A 21,122-nucleotide genomic window follows, 5' to 3' on the forward strand; every position below is an offset into this window, starting at 1 on the left:
TGGGATAGATATGCTCGTAAGCTCCAAGTGTCTCCATACATATGAGGTATTTGGTGACAACTCGAGGGCCAGCCCACTTTATGGGCGTACCTAGAAATGGTGAACACTCGGCTCTGGGAGGGATAGAAACCAGAAGACATTTGGAAACGATGCTGGGCTCTGTTCCTGTAACAGCAGTAAGTGTTCTGCCTAATGGGGGTCTAGCTTTACAGGTCCTTCCGGAAAGGCCGAGAAGATGACGGAGCATTTACAGCTGTGTTTGCCAGGAGGGCCGCACAGGGCTACAGGACTTCCCGGGATAGAATCTCCTCCCCACCCTGTCACTGTGGGGGGCTTCTTGAAGGAATGAGGGCCTTGTCCCAACCTAGCCACAGGTATCTGCCCCACGGAAGCCCCAGAGACAGAAGGCCAACTAAGGTGAGATTTCTAACAGGAAGGTAGAACTTGCTGGCATCCATCAGCGGCAAGTATGAAAATTCTTTACCAAAAATGACAGTTTGAAATCGACTTTAGTGAGACAGGAAGCATTCTCTCGCTCTGGTTCCCAATTAAGCGTATGGGGAGTGTCAAGGTATTTTTGACAGTGCTCTTATGGGGACAGGTGACTTTCACTCCAAAGATTAGGTGGAGAATTATAGAGGAACTCTCTTTCCCTGAACTTGCTGGGAAATCCAAGATAAAGTTGAATAAACCGTACACATTTTTACATGTATTGACACAATTTTGTGTTGCTTTTGTTGACTGCCATAATTCTGTTCTCTCCAAACCTGTAGTAACATCTCATTATTCCTACCCAGTACACCTGGGCATTAAGGGAAAAGGTATGAGCTCCTGCTGTTCTAGGACAATGGCTCCTTCATGGGGAAGAGGGAACACTGAGAAAGCCTGGAGTCACTGTTTTCTTGCCGCATAGGGATGAGGGATGCTACTGGCACCTAGCAGGTAGAGATGGGGTAACTACCGAACATTTCACACCACACTGGGCAACCCCCCACAACAAAGAAGCACCCCGCCTGCTGTATCGACAGCACCGTGATACAGAAGCCGTGGTCGAGTCCTAAATGGAAGACAGTGTTTGCTAAAGCAACTCAGTTTTGGTTACCAGCAACACTTAGGAACCACCAATGAAGAAAGTGAATTTCAAGACATAAGAACGAAAACCTTGGTTGTGTGAATATCTTCCCGCAAAGGTTTTGCTGTAACACCTGGGTATTTAAGGTCGGTTTTGTTTTGGTTTTGTTTTTATAAGGTGATAAGTTTCTTTAAGAACAGGATGGGCATATAGACATCCTAAGCCTGTTAAATTGTAGGGACCGTACCAGCTTTCAGAGTTGATTCCAGGTCGTTGGACAGGTCAATTTCTACAGCTGTTTTTATTGAGATTCAATACTGCTCTGTGCCAGGGTCTGTGCTAAGCCCTCCACCTACAACTGCATGCAAACCACCCAACAAGACTTCTAAATAAGGAGGGATTTTACTTATATTAAGAGAAAGAAGCAAAGGCTTAATTTAAGAAATTTCTCCAGAATCTTGTTAGGTTTAGTGACTGTACATCTGAGAAACTCCACTCTCTTCCAGTTTTACCAGAATCCCACTGTCACCTTTGTCATTAGCTCCATTTCTGAGCCACACAGAACATCTGCCGTTCCTCCAACTTCTGTGTCAATAGGACAGCTCGGAGGCTAATCTCAAGGTTGTGCACTCTTAGCTAACTTCAGGATCATTGTCTCCTAACCCACAGCAAGAGGGTCAATTCTTAATCTGATTTAAATTTCTTCTTCGTGACTCTCCCTCTGACCTGATCGTCCCCTAATGGGAGGTATCCCTATCCTGCCTGTGATCAGAGGGGGGATGCCGGCTGGAAAGCCATGTTCCTCGATGAGCAAACAAACACTATATCTTTTATCAAACTGACTCCAGAAGCCTTGTCGATAAGGGGATCCTGGTCTGTAATTATCTCTAAACATCTAAAGTCCTACAGAGGTGCCTGGGTAGCTCAGCTGTTAAGCGTCTGCCTTTGGCTCAGGTCCTGATCCAGGATCCTTGGATCGAACCGCACATCGGGCTCCTTGCTCAGCGAGCCTGCTTCTCCCTCTCCCTCTGTCTGCTGTTCCCCTTTCTGTGCTCTCTATAAAATAAATAAATCTTTTAAAAAATTTTAAAAACATGTATTGCAGAATGAGGTCATCCTACACACACACAAATATATGATATAAAAATAAAAGCTGCATGCCCTTGTAAATATATGTCTATTTGATCTGTTTTATCTATGACATAGTATTTATTTTAAACATTAGGTATAGATATACTTACAGATACAGTTGGTGTAGATGCAGAAATACATAAAATTGATCTAGATCCACACTGACTTTCAGTGGGAAGAACACCCTGGATAAAAACAGAGAACCTCCAGGGATTCTGGTTCTTACGTATTCGGCATGAAACTGATGAGGTCGAGGTGACACGGTGTCCATGTTTGCTACTCACTTCCTTACTTACAATTGCATTTGGGGTTATCCTTCTGTTCCCATTCCAGCCTCTTGAATCATATCCTCCGCTCATCCATCCTCGGTCCTTGTGTCAGGAAAACATTCACAATCACGAATCTCGTACTCTGAGCCTCTTCGGCTGTGTCCCAGAAGTCTGACACCCAGGATGGTCACCACGTTTGTGGTAGCTTGTATGTTCCCATAGTTTCTTCTCTGGCCCATGAGTTATTAAGAAATGTGTTCTTCAATTTGCAATGATACATTTTTCAGAGTTTGTTTTCTATTAGGCATTTTTAATTTAATTGCTTTTTCAGGTGATTTATTCGCATGGTATTGATGTGTTTATCCTAAATGCTCCTGTTGACAAGTGTCTTAATTCCATTATATTAATCCATAAGTTACTCTCCTTATTTTAAATACTGTAAAGTCAGTGCTCGCTTGCATTCACCCACGTTTACCAGGTTTTTTGCTCATGTTTTCTTCTGACATCACTATTCCCTTGGAGGGTCCGTTTTTATTTTTCCTGGTGTATATTTTGTGTAGTCTCTTAATGTTGCTGTAGTGAGAGTTTGTAGCAAACCCTCTTAGAGACCTAAATTTTGGTGTGTGGGTTTCATAGACACACAAAATGTATGTGTGAATGTGTATATGTACGTGTCTGCTTGGAACGCTTTGTCCTACCCGGTTCTGACTCCGTGTTCTGGGCCGGCCCAGGCACGGCTCCAAAGACACGGGGCTGTGGTGTACCCTGACCCTCAGAACTTCACAGGGCTGCGCGGAACCCTCCAGGAGAGGGGCATTCGCAGGGCCCTCTGAAAGCCATCGGACGGTTTTCTGAGTCAGAAGAGGGACCGACCATGACAGTTCCTGGGGAGGGGCACTCACCCGGATCTGGGGAAATGAGGGGGATTCGGGGGTGCGGGCTCCGTGGCGGGGCGGCCGGGTAGGGGGAAAAGTCTGCGGGAAGGCGGGGTGCCCCGCGCCCATTGCCTGTGCTGATGGTAGTAAGACAGGTTCCATGGACGCCCCTGTCTGAGAGCCACCGAGGAGCCCGGAATGGTGACAGCTGGACTTCAGACGCGTGTGCAGACTCTGATTGCACAGAGCTGGTCCTGCGGGCGCTGCACACTCGGGCTTGTCCCTATCCACCTGCCTCCCTCCGTGTTCTGAGGAAATATCCAGGTTCGCCAAACTTTTCAGTGTTTTCAGCAATGGTTCTCAAAGCTACTACGGGATTTTGATACTCAACCCGGAGATTCTGATGTTTTGGGTCTGGAGGATGGCCGGGACACCCTGCATAACAACAGAGAGCCCCAGGGATGCTGCTTCTTATGTATTCGACATGAAACTGATGAGATAGATAGATAGATAGATAGATAGATAGATGTAATTTTTTTTTAAGTTTTCCAGGAGACTCCAACGCACATCAGTGTTAAGAACCATCAGCTTGCAGTCTCTGATGCCTCTATCAGTTTTCCTCCACAGGCTTCTACAAAAGAATTAAGCCCCACAGAAAATCATTTGATTGATTATCTTCTCTGTTCTGCCAAAGATGGCACGGAGGTCGTAATGTTCTGGTGCATGGGAGATGAATCAGTTCATTATCACAGATGATGCCTGGGGCATTGGGCTGATTTCTCGAGTGGAGAGAGGTGATGTTTCTGTTTGTAAGCTGTATTCAACCGCTAGTGGGTTAGCAAACTGATTCTCCAGGGGAGGAAGGCAAGCCCTTAGTGGCTGCATCTGCCACGTTCTGGGGGGAAGAGCCCCCGCCATGGATTCCACCCCACCAACTGTCTGAGAACTGGCTTGCAAAATTCCTGAAACGTTAAAAAATAACTTCCATGTCTTGGTCACACACATAGCCAGAAACTGCCTATGGGACACCCTTCCTTTCTTGAGAAATTGGTCTATCTAACCCCGAGGCTGTTTTGGAGACCTGTGGTGGTTGTTTTTGGATGTCATCAAAGCATATCAAACATACATTTTAATCTTTTTTTTTTTTTTTTTTTTTTTAAGAGAGTGGTTTCATGGAAGTGAAGAACCTCCTTTTTTTTTTTTTTTTTTTAAAGATTTTATTTATTTATCTGACAGACAGGGATCACGAGTAGGCAGAGAGGCAGGCAGAGAGACAGGAGGAAGCAGGCTCCCTGCTAAGCAGAGAGTCCGATGCGGGACTTGATCCCAGGACCCCGGGATCATGACCTGAGCTGAAGACAGAGGCTTAACCCACTGAGCCACCCAGGCGCCCCTGTTGTAATCTGTTTTTATATTGGGAATGTACTCAATATTTTCCTTAAAATAGTTTTTTTTTTGTTGTTTGTTGTTTGTTTGTTTGTTTACCAAATAACAAGATGTGTGTGTGTGTGTGTGTGTGTGTATTTTTCCCTTTTTAGATTATCCACTCCCAGGACATACTGTAGGAACAGAGCATCCCACAGCTGACAAAGGTGACCTCCCAAGATGAAATGGGAACATTGGCATTTGGAAAATGAGGGGGACTTGCTGTGTCCTGCAGTGAGTTAGAATCAGATCTGAGACTAGTGCACCTGCCCATCTCATTCTGAAATAGTTGGGTTTAGTTAAACATTTATTGGATTTTGGCATGTTTCTCGAGGCTGTCTCCTAAAAATGGATAATATCAAAACTTTGACCTAATTTGACTTATAGCCTAATCAAATAGAGAAATATGTGAATAACTCATTTCAACATGTAATTTTTGGTACAAAAAAGGGGTATTGTTTGTTTCAGGGAAGAACTGGGATGGACACCATTCAGTGGAGCTAAGGGCTGAAGGTAGACAGAGAAATCCTCCTGGAAGTTAGGACCCATTGCCAACAGCCCATGCCCGAGTTGCAGGGTATAATGTGGTGGCTGGGAAAGGGGAGAGGAAGAAATGTTCCTGACCAAGGACTCAAGAATGTTGTCAAGTGAACCTTGTGAAAATAAATTATTTTACATTGAAATTGAATTGACTTTCAAAAAAACCAAAAACCAAAACCAAAAACCAAAAAACGCCAAAAATGCTTTTTTCTCTTTCTTCCTCTCTTTTAAAATACTACTTTACATTTGCTTGATTTTTTTTTTTCTGTGATTATTACAGTGGAAGATGAATGACAGGGAAGAATTTGATCTGTCTGACCAGGCTCCAACAAATGTCACACAATTGGAGTGAGAAGCAACCTTTGGAAATGAAGGAAGCTCACATGGGAAACTCTTCTAAAAATAATTAATAATAACAATGAAAACCTCTTCTCTGTACAATCACTTTGGAGAAAAGTTGGATGATTTCTTATAAAACTAACCATCCTTGGGACGCCTGAGTGGCTCAGTCGGTTAGGCAGCTGCCTTTGGCTCGGGTCGTGATCCCAGTGTCCTGGGGTTGAGTCCCACATCGGGCTCTTGTCTCAGCGGGGAGCCTGCTTCTCCCTCTGCCTGTGCCTCCCACTCTGTCTGCCTGTGAGTTCTCGCTATGACAAACAAACAAACAAAAAAACAAAAAACTAGCCATCCTCTTAACATATGAGCCAGCAGTCGTGTTCTTTGGTATTTACTCAAAGGACGTAAAAACTTAAGTCCACACAAATACTGATGCACAAGGTGTCCAGCGTTTTTATTCAGAGTTGACATTTGAAAGTCACCAGGATGTTCTTCAGTAGGTGAATAAGTAAACCATGAAACATCCAGACAATGGAATATGATTCAGTGCTAAAAATTAAAGAACTACAAGCCATGAAAAGACATGGAGGAAAATTAAATGGCTATTCCTAAGTGAAGTCACCCAATCTGAAAAGGCTATAGGCTGTGTGCTTTCAACTATGTGATATTCTAGAAGAGTGAAAACTATGGACTCAGTAAAAAGATCAGTGGTTGTCAGGGGCCAGTTGGGAGGGATGTATGAGAAATTTCAGCCAGTGAATAGTCCATCTGATATTATAACAGTGAGTAGAAGTCATTAAATATTTGTTCAAACCCATAAAATGTAAAACACCCAAATGAAACCTTCATGTAAGCAATGGTTTTAGGAGATAATGATGCATCCTTGTGGGTCCACCAGTTGTGACAAGTCCGTTTTCTGGGCAGGGATGCTGGTCGCAGGAGAGGCTGTGGGGCACAGGGATTCTGTATCTGCTCCTTCACCTTGCTGGGAACATAAAACCCTTCTAAGAAATAAAGTCTATTAAAAAGTAAAACTCTCTAGGGGCACCTGGGGGGCTCAGTGGGTTAAAGCCTCTGCCTTCGGCTCAGGTCATGATTCCAGGGTCCTGGGATCAAGCCCCACATCAGGCTCTCAGCTCTGCAGGGAGCCTGCTTCCTCCTCTCTCTCTGCCTGCCTCTCTGCCTTCTTGTGATCTCTGTCTGTCAAATAAATAAAATCTTAAAAAAAAAAAAAAGTAAAGTAAAACTCTCTCTTCATTTCCATTTTAGCCCAGAAAGAAGTACCTAAATGAGCATTTTTATGCTCAAAAGGGAATTTATAGTACTTCTTAGAAATCAAATAACAACACTGAAAAACAAACTCTTTGCAAAGTTTGAGAGAAAAAAAATAGACTGTGAAAATTGCACAACTGATTTTTTTTTTACTGAAAACTTTTGTGATATTTAATTTCTATGTCAAAAAATAAATGACATATAGATCGGAGAGTTGAGGAAGGGGAGGATATTTGTGCCTGTAAGTTATCCTCTCCTATCTCCTCCAAGATGAAATGTAAATTATATCCTGCATTTAAACATTGAGCGGCAATATCTGCCTTCCTCATCAGTGATTGCGTCATCACAACCAGCTTTGACCAGAAGAAGTTTGTGTAGGTGCCACTTAGATACACCGTTTTTCCAGAGTATTTAGTCGGTCCTACATTGTCTACTTTATCTTTATTAATACTGATACATTTTTTATGGCATAGTATCTAACCTCAAAACCTTTATGGTCTATCATAACGAACACTCTGTGTCTGATCAAGGCTGTGGAGGTCTGCAGAACGTCTTCTGGTCTTGCCTGGGATGAGCTGGTTTTGATTCCAGGCTCTGGATCCGCTCCAGTCTGCTGGATATCCTCGTGTTTTCCTTCGTCCAGCTTCTGGAAGGGATGGCTTCTTTTAAGGGGGACCTTCCTAATGGCAGGTGCATGGTTGAAACTTCTATGCAAAGCAATCTGCTATCACTGTGTAAGTCCCAGCCAGCATCGGGGTAGGGGAAGCATGTCCTATGGATGCAGAATAATCAAGCGGAGAGAGGGCGGGATTATCTCAGAGCATTAATCCAATTGACCGAAAAATGGAATCTGTACAAATTTTCCTGGACTTTTCTTTGCTACTGCTACAAACCCACTTCCACCAAACTGCACTGATTAATCCATCTATGACACAGACTCTGATTCTCATGCATGTATTGCTATGAAATCTATTACATGACACCGTTCTTCACACTTCTGCCAAAAGTCATCAGGGTGATAAGGTTTTCCAAAGACAGAGACGCAGTTTACTGCATTTCTGCCCTCTGCTCTGATTTCCTCTGAGGTCAAATAAACTCCAACATAACTGGTCACAAAAGTGCGCCTAACATCCTCTCTGAGCCTTCCAGTTTGGACTCACACTTCTCACTAATCTCATTCAAATGTTTTAACTGGCTCTGCTCACTTGTCCGTTCATTGTCCCTCACTCCATCCACTGAAGTCTGACTTTCTCCCTCCTCCCGGATGCCTTTACTGAGCGTTCAGGCAACTGATGGTTTTCCACCGTCCGCTGCAGCATGTGGTTCTCAGTCTTTATGCAGTGAAACAGCTAAGATTTAGCTGATACGATGTGCATTTCCTCATTTGTGAAATGCTCTGCTTACTTCTTGTAAAAAGCCACATTCTCCTGGTCCCCGCTGTAGGACAACAGCTCCATAGCCTGCCTTCTTGGCTGGCCATCCCACCTCCAGAATTCCGTCTGAGAGTGCATGTCCGTCAGAGCCCTGGAGAAGAGCCCACTCATCTGCATGGGATCTCGTCCTTCTGGGATCAAAGCTCCTGCCCTGCTTTCCAGGCTGCTGCATCGCTAACATGTATCTCCTTGGCTACGGCTTTTCCTCGGGCTGCATCCCACGAGGCATGGGAGCCTGAATTCCTTCCAGGCACTGCAGGGTTTGTCCCAAACTAAACGTCATCATCTTTCTACATATGCTTCTTTCTTTCCTTAAATCCATATCCTGGCCATTTCTATGGTCTCAAATAAGCTTGGGTTGTCCTTGTTGGCTCAGAGCGCTCTTGAAGTCTCTACATTCCATCAATCACCAAATCTCAAAGGCTTTGTCTCCCCACACATTTTTTTTTTTTAATCCTTTCCACTTTCCTGGACCCAGTGCTCGACTGATCACAGCTCCCCCGTGTTACTCACTTTCCAGGAGGCAATCGCTATGCCGGCACTTTGCTTTCCATGCCGTGTTTGTCTTCTGAGGAAAGTATTAATCTCTCTGTGCTGTAGATGAGAAGACGGTCTCAGAGATTTGGAGGATGAGAAAAATCAGAATAAGAAATTATGAACCTTGTTTGGGGGCTGTGATTCCTCCAGCTGAAGTCTAAGTCGGCTTTTAGTTCTGTCTCTACGCTTCGTGTGGTCGAACAGCTAAGCAGTTTGTGTTGGGTTTGAGTACAGGGCTTCGTCCCCATTCTCTTGCTTCTGTGAGGTTGACAGGAAATGCACTTGCTCACTGCGCACTGTGTCGAGTCCTAGAAGCAGGAGCGTGAAAAAGACACCGTTCTGCCTTCAGCCGCTCATACTTTGCCCACCCCTGACTAATAAGGACAAGCTTAGAAGCCAAAAATATGCATAATAAATAATCTATCAGTTATGTTATTCTAGAAATTGGATGACAACATTATTTGTATGATTAAACCCTTGAAATATTACATTTAGGGGCATTTACACAAATTATCCAGATGATTCAGGCCAGGAACCACGTGGATGAGAAACCATGAGGTAACGACCGGTGGTGTTTTTGCCTCCATTATCAGGACGACTTGCATTTGTCACTTCAGACTTAGTTATATGTCCCATTTATGACTTACACTGAAAAAAAAAAAAATCCAAGAAGGCTCAGAACTGAAGTCAGAAAGCTCAGGATGAGAGGAATTCTGCCAACCTGTCATCCCCTCAACAACACCCTGATCAATGTGCTGCCAGGAAATTCACGTGTTCGCCACGTTCCCTCCCCCGCCCGGTGAGATGTGGCCGTATAGACAGACTCTGGTTTTAAGTGGTAATCGGCAATAACGTATTGCTCGTTCCTTAATGTCAGTATTGGTGATTCAGTGATTAACTATCCGACTGCTGTGTGGTGCTTAAAATAATCCAAATGCATGAAGTAAATTAGTTGATCAGGAGGAAATTCTGTCATGCAAATTCATGCAATGCAGACCCTCACTGTCACAGGCAGCTCTGACAGCATAAGTGGGTCACCAGAGTGGCTGGCCCCTGTTAATTTATTTTCTCAGACACACCATCCATATTCATGATATCCTGCTGTTTGTCTACCACCTCCGAGAAGCCCCATCTTCAGAATCACAATTAACAGAAAATATGCACATTTAGCCAATGAGAAAGAGGCGACTAGAAGAGTTGTGAATCTGATTTTATTTTACAGTTTTTTTTTCCTTCCGGATTTTACTATGGGTTGGAAGCAGCAGCTCTTTGTCTATGTGGTCTTAAATTGTTAGTTCATGGACAGTGAGGTACAAGACTCGCAGGAAGAAAGTATTTGGGAAAGGGAAGTATTTATTCATTCATTTTAAGTTTCTGCAGCTTGCTAGACTGTGGCACAATCTACTCTCATCGACATTAAATTCATGCCGATTGTGCCAGATAAGGAAATTGAACTCAGTGTCCAGGCACAACCCAGGGTGTGAGTGGCCACAGCCAGTCCTTCTGGCTGATGGATGCTGACGGGATCCTGACATCCCTGCGACGTCAGAACAGAGCCAGTGCGAGGGCTTCTGCCAGAGGCCGTGTGCTCGCCTGGCCATTTCCTTCTCTCTAGGAATACGGTGTTTCATTAGCAAAAAGATAGAAGACGGGATAATCACTTCCTCCAGCAGAGATGCGCCTTGCTCACCTAGAGGGCCACAACAGGGAGACAGAGGAAAGGACACATATTCTGGATAACATTTATTCTTTTCAAAGACTGCCCCCCACCCAAGAATGAGGCATTTCCTGAGTGGACTCTTGTTGCTTCATGGTAACATTGTAACCGTCATTGTTTTTAACTTTAGGTCAAAATCTCCATCTGTGAAGAAAAAAAAAAAAAGAATAGGTTTAAAAAATGGAATTTTTCTATGATTTTTGAGTAAAGAAATAGGGCAGGGGTAAGAGCAGAGTCCTGTTATCTTCCTTCTAAAAAGGCATAGAATATTAAACGGTGAAAAGTACATCACAAGTTTCCCCAGAGTCTTCCTGTATCCTTTTAGACATGTACAAACCAAAGGATTAATTCCGCTGGTAATATTTGTGTCAGAGCCGCACTGATTAATTTAATATTCTGATTGGACAAGCAGCAGAGCTTTAACGGCTGTTAACTTTCTGGCGAGTAACTCTGGGAAGGCGGTAATGAGATTAACGTTCAGAGGACAAATTTGCTTTTTTGCTGTATTTAATTACAACTTTGACACCAGATAGTGTTCACTACGAATTCTCTAGATCGGACACTGTTGCCCGCATTTGTATCACATGACGGGGCTTGCTTTCAAGAAACTGGGAAAATGGGGTCTTCATAAACTGCCCTCTGCAGGGTCAGGGGACATTCATGAAGAAGGTCAGGAGCAGAAGCTTGAAGTTAAATTTAGATTCCTGAATTCAGTCCTTGGTGGGATATAGATACAGTACTTAATCCTTATCCATACTTTAACTATTTACAAAATATTTTTACAGTCATCATATTATTTCATTATTCTGCAAAACTCTTTGAAGTAAGTTGCATCATGGTAATTTTATAGTTGAGCATGGTTGTAGATACTGGGTGGAGGTCACGTATATTTTGTTCGGAGAGCCTGAGCTGAAGCTCAGGTCTCATTGCATTGCATCCTGGAGTTTTGGCAGGATAGAAAGGATGGGACTTCAGAAGCCTGCAGTCAGGCCATCTGGGTGGCTCAGTCCAGTAAGCCTCTGCCTTCAGCTCAGGCCATGATCTCAGGGGTCCTGGGATGGAGACCCATGTTGGGCTCCTTGCTCAGCAGGAGGTCTGCTTCTCCCTCTCTCTCTGCCTACTGCTCCCCCTGCTTGTGCTCTCTCTCATTGTCAAATAAATGAATAAAATCTTAAAAAAAAAAAAAAAAGAAGCCTAGAGTCATTTAGTCATTTATTGTCACCCCACTGTCAGGATTTGTAAATAACACTCTACTTTTCTCAAATAAGTTAGGAAGTAAAGAGAAAAATTACCTTGGTTAAACTTCTGGGGGAAAATGAATATTTTCTAATGAATTAGAGGAAACTTCTAATTCAGAAAATACTGAGGAAATGGAATCAATTATGTGTCTGGTCCTCTATTTGGCACCAAATGGCTTAGGGGATGGAGAACACAGCATACCCTATTTTCTTTGTAGTCACCAATATCAATACAAGATCCCTCAAAGAAACAAGATGGGATTGGGAGGGAGACAAACCATAAGTGACTCTTAATCTCACAAAACAAACTGAGGGTTGCTGGGGGGAGGGGGTTGGGAGAAGGGGGTGGGATTATGGACATTGGGGAGGGTATGTGCTTTGGTGAGTGCTGTGAAGTGTGTAAACCTGGTGATTCACAGACCTGTAGCCCTGGGGATAAAAATATATGTTTATAAAAAATTAAAAAATTAAAAAAAAAAGAAAATGAAAAAAAAATAAAAAATAAAAATAAAAAGCTGAAGATTTCAAAAAAAAAAAAAAGATCCCTCAAAGCCTTTTTTTTTTTTTTTTTTTTTTTTTTAATTTTTTATTTTTTATAAACATATATTTTTTATATACATATATTTTTATCCCCAGGTCTGTGAATCACCAGGTTTACACACTTCACAGCACTCACCAAATCACATACCCCCTCAAAGCCTTTTTTAAAATAAATAATCTATAATCTATGTATTCTCAAATGTCCCTATATTTTAAGTTAATCTACAACTACATACAAATAGGAAGTTATAAGCATTCTTCCACTTTTTATTTTATTTATTTTTAAAGTTTTTTTTTTAATTTTAATTTCAGTACAGTTAGCATACAGTGCTGTATTAGTTTCAAGTGTTCACGATAGCGATTCAACAATTCTGTATGTTACTCAGTATTCGTAACGATACGTGTATCCTCGATATCCTTCATCTGTTTCCTCAACATCCCCACGCTCAGCCTCTTCCCCTCTGGTAACCATCAATGTTCGGTTAAACTGTTTGTTTCTTGGTTTGTGTGCGTCTCTCTCTTTTCCCTTTGTTTATTTATTTCTTAAATTCCTCATATGGATGAAATCATATGGCATTTGTCTTTCTCTGACTGACTTATTTTGCTTAACCTTATACTATCTAGCTCTATCCATGTTGCAAATGGCAAGATTTCGTTATTTTCTGTGACTAATACTTAGTAGTTTATAAACATACCGTCTTCTTTAATCCATTCATCTCTGGATGGACACTTAGGCTGTTTCCACAGTTGAGCTTTTGTAAATAATGCTGCATGTATCCTTTCAAATTCGAGTTTTTTGTATTCTTTGGGTAAAGACCCAACAGTGCAATTCCTGGATCCTAGGGTTGTTCTATTTTTAAATTGTTGATGACCCTCCAGACTGACTAGCACAGTGGCTACACTGGTTTGTTTTCCCACCTATGGTGCACAAGGGCTCCGTTCTCTCCACATTTTCACCAACACTTTTTTCTTGTGCATTCTTTAACTTTTTAAATTCTTTCACACTGCCTTATGAATGTTGACATTTATTTTTTGGTTAATAAGTTATTTGAATGGGAGTTGTATGTTCCAATGTCTAAGTCTAGGCAAAATATGGTTGACTATACCTACAACTTCATCACTTACTCTGAATGCAAGTCCTCCCAGTTTTTCCATCTGTCCATCTGTCCGTCCACCCATCCATCCATCCATCCGTCCATCCGTCCATCCATCCATCTGTCCATCCATCCTTCCGTCCATCCATCCATCCACCCGTCCATTCGTCCATCCATCCATCTGTCCATCTGTCCATCCGTCCGTCCATCTGTCCCAGTACTTAATGATCCTATTATGTACCAGTTACTGAGACTGGACAGAAACTGGACATGTGTAGCCCCTCCTTCAAGAAACAGAGTCTAAATGTGTGGGCTATGGATAACTTCTTCTTGTTTTTGTTTTATAAAAGTAAGGGTGATCAGTAAAGACGAATCATTTCTAGAAATACTGGAATGTAAGTTATTCATTCAGCAAATAGTTCATTTGGCAGAGAGAATATAGTAGCTATCAGGCTTGAAATGGGTGAGGAAATTTAATTGGATAAGAACGAGAATTGTTTTTAATATTAAATAAAAATGTCAAGCATACAGGACAATATTGGGTCATTTCATTGGCTCTGTTTCTTCTTCACAGGAAAAATACTTTCTTCTATTGGTGTTTGAATGGCGAGGAGAGCTGATTAAAATGATCACGGGATTGTGAATAATTTCGGAAGTATTTGGTGGGTGCTTTTCTGGGCACGTTGATGTTCTGTGTGCTCATACGGCCGGAACCCATTCCTCCGTTAGAGTACACAACATTGTTCTGAACGGGAGATCTGCTGTTGGCTAGCTCCGTCGTTGGTGTGCTGCCAGGCCTACTGCATGACAGACAGCCAGAGATCTGTGAAGGTATAGTGTGTAGCCTCACTTCCTTGCTTGGTGACTTGTTCAGAAAATCCCCCGTGTGAACTGGCAGTTCATTAGGCATGCCTGCGGTGCCTGCGGTGCCAGGTCTGTCCCGGCTTCTGACTGACGCTTGCCAACAGGGTGTAATGGCCAGGGAGGCTCGCTTGGGTTCAGGTATTATTACTTTAGATAATTACTAAGTAGAGTTCCCAGATTGGCATTTCAGAGACAAAGCAATTATCGAAGAATAATTAAATCACAGCATGAGTGAAGTAACTTTACATTCTGCTAAGAAGTTTACTTTAGGCATTTTAACTAATTCTAGCTATCTCTGTAGACACAGGTGTCCAGATCTCGTATATTCCTGTCGTGCTTCTGACCTGGACCCTGGTGGCTGGCGCTCTTCCTTCAGACACACACACACACACACACACACGCACACGCACACACACACACTCACATGCACGCACAATCACACGTTGAACTTGCCATGTACACTAATACCAGCATGTCGACTCATCCCCTTCTGCTAACTGCTGTTCTTACCAGACTCTGTTCACTCCTTTCTCTCTGTGGCTCTGTCATTCGTGACCCGACTCATGAGCCCTCTGCAATCAGTTTCTCAGGGGCTTTTTGTCTTCCAATGATGCTCTTGGAATGTCCATTCAATCTTCCACTGTCCCAACTGCTCCGCAGCTGCCCCGGACTTGGCTGGACTGGAGTCTGACGGGCCGGCTCCCCAGACACTGTCTGCTCTGACTCCGTGTGGCTGTTTGGGCTTTCTCATGATAAAGGCAGGAAAGACAAATATGTTAAAGGAAAGGTAGATGGGCCTCGTGAAAGAGTCTCCGGGCTGGATCCTGCTTTTTGACTCAAAAGTGCTCCTGGCAAGTTCTTCCCCACCACAGACAAGCCTCACTATCAAAACCAAGTTAGTGGTTACCGGTTTTACCCATTTCTCCTGGAAAGGAACAGAGACAGCTCAGTATTTGCAAAGTCCACAGTGTGTCCATTGCCAAAGCAAAAAAAAAAAAAAAAAAAAAAAAAAAGACTTTGCAACAATTCACTATTAAATATAATATACACAGAAAAAAAAAATACCTGATTTTTCATCTTTTTTTTTTTTTTTTTTTTGAGAGAGAGAGAGAGAGCGAGCTTGTGTGCATGAGTAGGTGCAGCGCGGAAAGGGCAGAGGGACAGAGAATCTCAAGCAGACCCCCCTACTGAGCAGGCAGCCTGACCTAGAGCTCTGTCCCCGGACCCTGAGCTCGTGATCTGATCTGAAATCAAGACTCAGATGCTTAAGCAACTGAGCTACCCAGCTGTCCCCCATTTTTTTTTTTTTTTAATGCTTAAGCTAGACTTTTAATACATCAATATGAGTTTAGAATAAACCTTTAAAGAGAAACTTGCAGGGACAACATGATTTAGGGGATTTAATAAGATAAAGAAAAGGCCGTAACTCAGTCTGCATACGTGTCCACACACACCTTTGTGAATTCCCGTTATATGTAGTTATATAAATATTCATTTATGTGTATTTATATAACATGAAGCAAAATCAAAATATGTATATTATGATATATAAATACATAAAATAATAAACTATACAATCAGCATATATAATCCTGGCATGATCAAAGAAGACATTTTATAAAATCCTATATGACTAGATACCTCTTTGGGGCCGTCTTATGGAAGCAAGCAAACTCACAATCTAGAGGCAGCTGGATGGAGGCAATTGTCCCTCGTGCTTTCCAGGGGGCTGGCTCCCCTGGGGTTCTAGACTCCTTCCTGGCTTCACAGAGTCACAACCCGGAGAGCTGGGATAGGAAGAGAGATGAATCAACAGGCTTTAGGAGGAAGGGCTAAAAGTTTACCTTGAAGGATGGAAGATTCAAGGACTCACAAGAGCTGTCTTCACATTTATGAAGGCTGACACAGTCATGGGGCTAGCCATGTTTTCACAGACCCCAGAGGTTCACGGTCTGACCAGTGGGAGAAAGATTTTCTCCTGATGAAATGAATTTTCTAATAGTAAGAGTTTCTCAAATGGGGCCAATCTCTCAGGAGGAAATAAATCTCCCTTTATTCCGGATGTTCCGAAGAAGCTGGTTCATGCACGACCGGGAGGTACCAGGTGCAGGATTGAGCATCGTGTGTCTGTTGGAGAATGTATGTGAGAATGTACGGGTTATTCAGAAAATGGACATTGGAATGGGTGACCTCTAGAGTCCTTGTGACCCCAGGTGGCTGTCCTAATTGTCACGGGCAGATTATTTCTTCAAGACCTCCTTTTCACCATATCTAGTACATCCAGTCCAGTGCCTCTATGCATTCATTTTTACTCTATTTTTTAACAAACAGTGAGTTTATTTTGGGGGAAAGAGTCTAGCCTATGGTTCAGATGTGGGTTTAACCTAATCATGGCCATTATTAGATCTATACACCCTATACACCACACACCAGATCTAAAATTCTCTCCTTATATAAAATACTATGACAGTATAAGCTACTCATTAAAAACCTAGACATTTTATGCGTTTATCAGCCTTGGCCAGTGCAAAAACACTGTGGAAAACTACCCACACTTAGCACTGTAATACAACTTCTCCCCTGAAGGACTATTGGTTGTAGACACAGACCTACAAAGAGAAGCTGCTTGTTCTCCAAACAACATCTCCTACTTCCTGGAAGGATCTTGGGTGAGCATCTGAGCAAGAAATAACATGTATGCTTACATAAAGCAATGATTTTGTTATCATCCAATGGCGCCGGGAAGAGCTGGACGCTTCTATTTGAATGGTCACATTTGTGTGTGGTGAGATTTCTCCTGGCGGCCTCTGGTCATTATGTGTCTGCGTCTCCGACAGCCACCCCCGTTTCTTCCCCTGACTTGCCTCCCATCTGAGTTCCAAGGCTTCCTGATTATTAAACTGCAGAGAGTTCAAATTTGCTATCGCACAATTGGAACTAATTGTCTGAGACGATTTACATCCATCAGCGCAAGGTTTATGGCTTTTTAGACTGAGTGGAAGATGAATAAATAACGGAGCTTGAGTCATTACTCTGTTTTATTACTTGTGCTGTGCTGGGTAATCTGAAAATAATTTGGGCACTCTAGTTTTGTCGAATAGTGGACATCTGTCAAGTTACAGGTTCTGCTGGTATTTTGCAATCTGTCCACTCACACCCTTTAGAGTGGCTACCCTAAAACCAAGGAACTGAGGGTTTTCTGTTTGTTTGTTTTTTAAGTAAGAAATTATTTTGGAGAATCAGGAGTGGATTTTCGCTCAGTGGATTGCCCCTCTGGTCCTTCAGGCTCCATGTCTCGGTTCCTGTAATCACCGTCCTGCTCTGCTCACACACTCCACCCTTTTTCTCCTCACATAATGGACACAGAAGGAGCCAGTGTCACCCTTGTTATCTCTCTGCTTTGATGAGAATGCCTAGCCAACCAGACCAGATGCTGAGGGAGGAGCATGGTGGCCTCCGTTCCCTCCCTTGCACGTGGATAGATGGGCTGGCTCAGCAGCTCAGGCTTTCACAAGTGCACCTTAAAGTACCTTAAAATATCTGCAAAAAGTGGTATCTTTTGCTTCCCTTTAAGGAAGTACTTTCATAGTTAAATAGTTTTCACTGTTTGGAAATTTCCCCTCGATTCTGATTTATTTTTGTATTCGTTTGTACAAAGCCATTTCAGCTTTATATTCTTTCTGGCTTTCTAATGCCCCTAAAGCTCATGGAAAGTTGTTTGGACCATTTATTGAAAATGACCCATACAGATTCTTTGGTCAATTCCTAGTTGCCTCTGGAGAAATTCCTGGACACATGTCACTGTGTATAGAGGACAACATCTACACTGAGCTTCACACAGGCTTAGAGGAAAAAGACGGTGAGAACATGGCTAAATTTATCTGACAGAAGTAACAAGCAAGGACATAAGGTTCGGTTAAAAGTGAGCCTGTGTGGCAGGCTGCACTATGATTTTACATTGGAAGCCATTAATCCTGAGAACATAGGACATCATGGAACCCAGATTTTGGGAAGAACTAGCAGGCAAGGAGACACAATGTGGATGTGACATTGGATAAATGTCACATCAAATCAATACAAAGTTATTGACGGACTCAGGGACCGAGTGTCCAGGGTGAGGAAGACAGTCGACCCTGGCCTCAGGGAGCACACAGTCAGCAGTACAAACGGACACAACACGAGGGGACTCGGGGCCAGGCGGGGTTGCTCAGGAGCTGTGACTTGCTTTGAGTTGGTTCAGCAAGGTATCAGCAGAACTGATTTACTGGACATACCTCGAAGGATGAGTAAGAGGTTGCTGGAAAGGAAGGGAGACACGTGTTCCCTCCCAACAGACCAGAAAGCCCAGCTCAGGCAGGCAACTCCTTCCCAAATTTCAGGTTTGTGTTCAGTTGGCTTTTGTCTTGATCCCTGTCCCTCCTTCCTGACACCACTGCCAAGCTCTTCTAGACTGCCCTTCCCCAGGCAGGAAGGGCCTCCGACTCCAGAAATCAGCCGTCAGTTCTTCATGACCGCCCTACTGCAAAGGTTGCAGCCAGGATCCGAGTGCAGGTGGTGCCAGACCTCTCTTCTGGAATAGCAGCTCTGCCTCCAGAGGTCCCTCAGATCTGTCCCCAGGAACATCACCAGCTCCCCTGGCCTGATCGAAAAGCCTCCACACTTTGGGCCCAGCCCTCAGCCGCCTTTGCCTCCCTCTCCAGACAGCAACTTCAGCCCAGAAACCCAGATTCGGTCACACACAGCACTGCCCAGTTCTGTCAATGGCTTTCATGTCCTTCAAGATTCACTTTTAAAATCTCACCAGCATCTACAAAATCCAGTCTGATACGAGTTGCCCACCGCACCTCCTGACTCCGCTGCTCCCTAGAACCCTGGGGTCTCACCGTCTGTCTGCCAGGGAAGAACCAACCTGCAGAGCCCCCATCTGTCTGGTGTCTTCTGCCTGGGATGCTCACTTGTCAGCACCCGGGAGCTTAGCTCTCTCAGGCAAGCTTAGATCTCCTCCTTGTGCCTTCGTCCCTTTACACAAATGTGGTTCTAATTGTGACAAGTTTGTCTGTGGGGCACAGCTGTGTGCAGGCTACAAAACACAGAAGGTATGTGTCCTTCGGTCCGGCTGTGGCCTCTGCAACCTACAGTGGACAGATCAAGGCCGAAAGAAGGAAGGGTAGACAAAAAAAGACAGGACAGGGGAAATGCAAAACAGAAATTTGCTATCACAACACGCTTATTAAATTGTAATACTCCAATGATTTGATTAAATATATTAACATAGGGAACATTTTAACTGATTGTTACGTAGTTGCAAGAACAATGAAGGATACAATCCAAGTAAAAGAATCCAACAAAGAGACCAGTGGTCTTCCCAAAATAAACACTGGTGCCCAATTATTCTCTCTCAAAGTGTGTTTTTGACAGGCTTCTTGGACTCCAGAAGAAAGTTTGTTTTTCATTGCTCTTATTTTTGCTTGTTTCATTGAGACTAAGTTTCAGTCTGCGGCTTCTCAGTGGCTGGCTTTCATGCTTAACACCAGATAAAACAGTCACAGCACCATGAAACCCAGAATGTTTTTCCTTTCATGAGTAATAATCTTCTCAGTCTCAGGGAACCAAGCCTTCGGAGCACTTGGAAAGTACAAGATGGTCACAGAGAAACAGAACCTGGGGGCCCGTTCTCAAGCTAACTGTTGAAAGCTAACTGCTCCTTTGCCTGTTTACTGCATCCATGTCTACAGTATTTTTCATATGCTTCTTTGAAAAATGATGTAACTGAAAAAGTTTAACGTTGACTCTTCCACCCATAGATTCATTCACATTTCAAGCTACATTTGACTTAGTTTTATCATTGTCTGAGCCAAGGCTGCAAAGGTTTGCTATTGATTTTTGATAAAATTCTTCCATATTTTTTAGCATTTAGCAGGGAGGAGAGCAGGCAGGCGAGGAGTAAGGGGAAGGGAACACGTCACGGGAGCGGACAGGACAGAGGGACGGCGAGGTCAGACGTTTCCTCTCACTGAGGCCAACTAAGTGCTTTGGCGGTGAGTTCTTTCTCATTTGTGTTTTGATTTTATAGGAAATAGTTTTATTTTACATGTAAGATTTTTGACTATGAATGAGTTAAAATTGTGTCAGCGAGCTCCTCGTCATTTTAAATGTATGCAGATCGAGTCATTTGATGGTGATTCCATGAGGAAAGCGATATCCTCAACATGATAAATAGGAAAAAACGATTGAAATCTTCTGGAAGGGCCAATGAGCTATCAAATCATCTGGCTTCTCGCCAGCTCGTCCTTTCAAAAGGTTTACGTCAGTTAGTGTTTGGTTTTCTTTCTCAAACTTTGTAACTTTTTTTTTTTTTTTAATATGTAAGAACATTGGAGTTGAACGTAAGATCTCCTGTTGTATTTTGTTACCTAAGTCTGAGTTGGCCAGATGTCTCAGTTGTTGTTGTTTTTAATTTTAAAAGGAAGCTAATGATTTGACTAAGTCAGAAATAAAAAAACAATTTGTTCAAATTTTAGTCCTCAACCAGAAACATGGCATTCAATTCTTTTTTTCTTTTCTTTCTTTCTTTTCTTTCTTCTTTCTTCTTTCTTTCTCTGTCTTCCTGTCTTCCTTTCTTCCTTTCTTTAAGATTTATTCATTTGAGAGAAAGAAATCAGAGCAAAAAGAGAGCACAAGCATGGAGGAAAGGCAAAAGGACAGGGAGAAGCAGGCTCCCTGCTGAGCGGAGAGCCTGATGCAGGGCTTGATCCCAGGACCCTGAGATCATGACCTGA

Source organism: Mustela lutreola, chromosome 9 (assembly GCF_030435805.1).
Source record: "Mustela lutreola isolate mMusLut2 chromosome 9, mMusLut2.pri, whole genome shotgun sequence".
Classification (NCBI taxonomy): Eukaryota; Metazoa; Chordata; class Mammalia; order Carnivora; family Mustelidae; genus Mustela; species Mustela lutreola.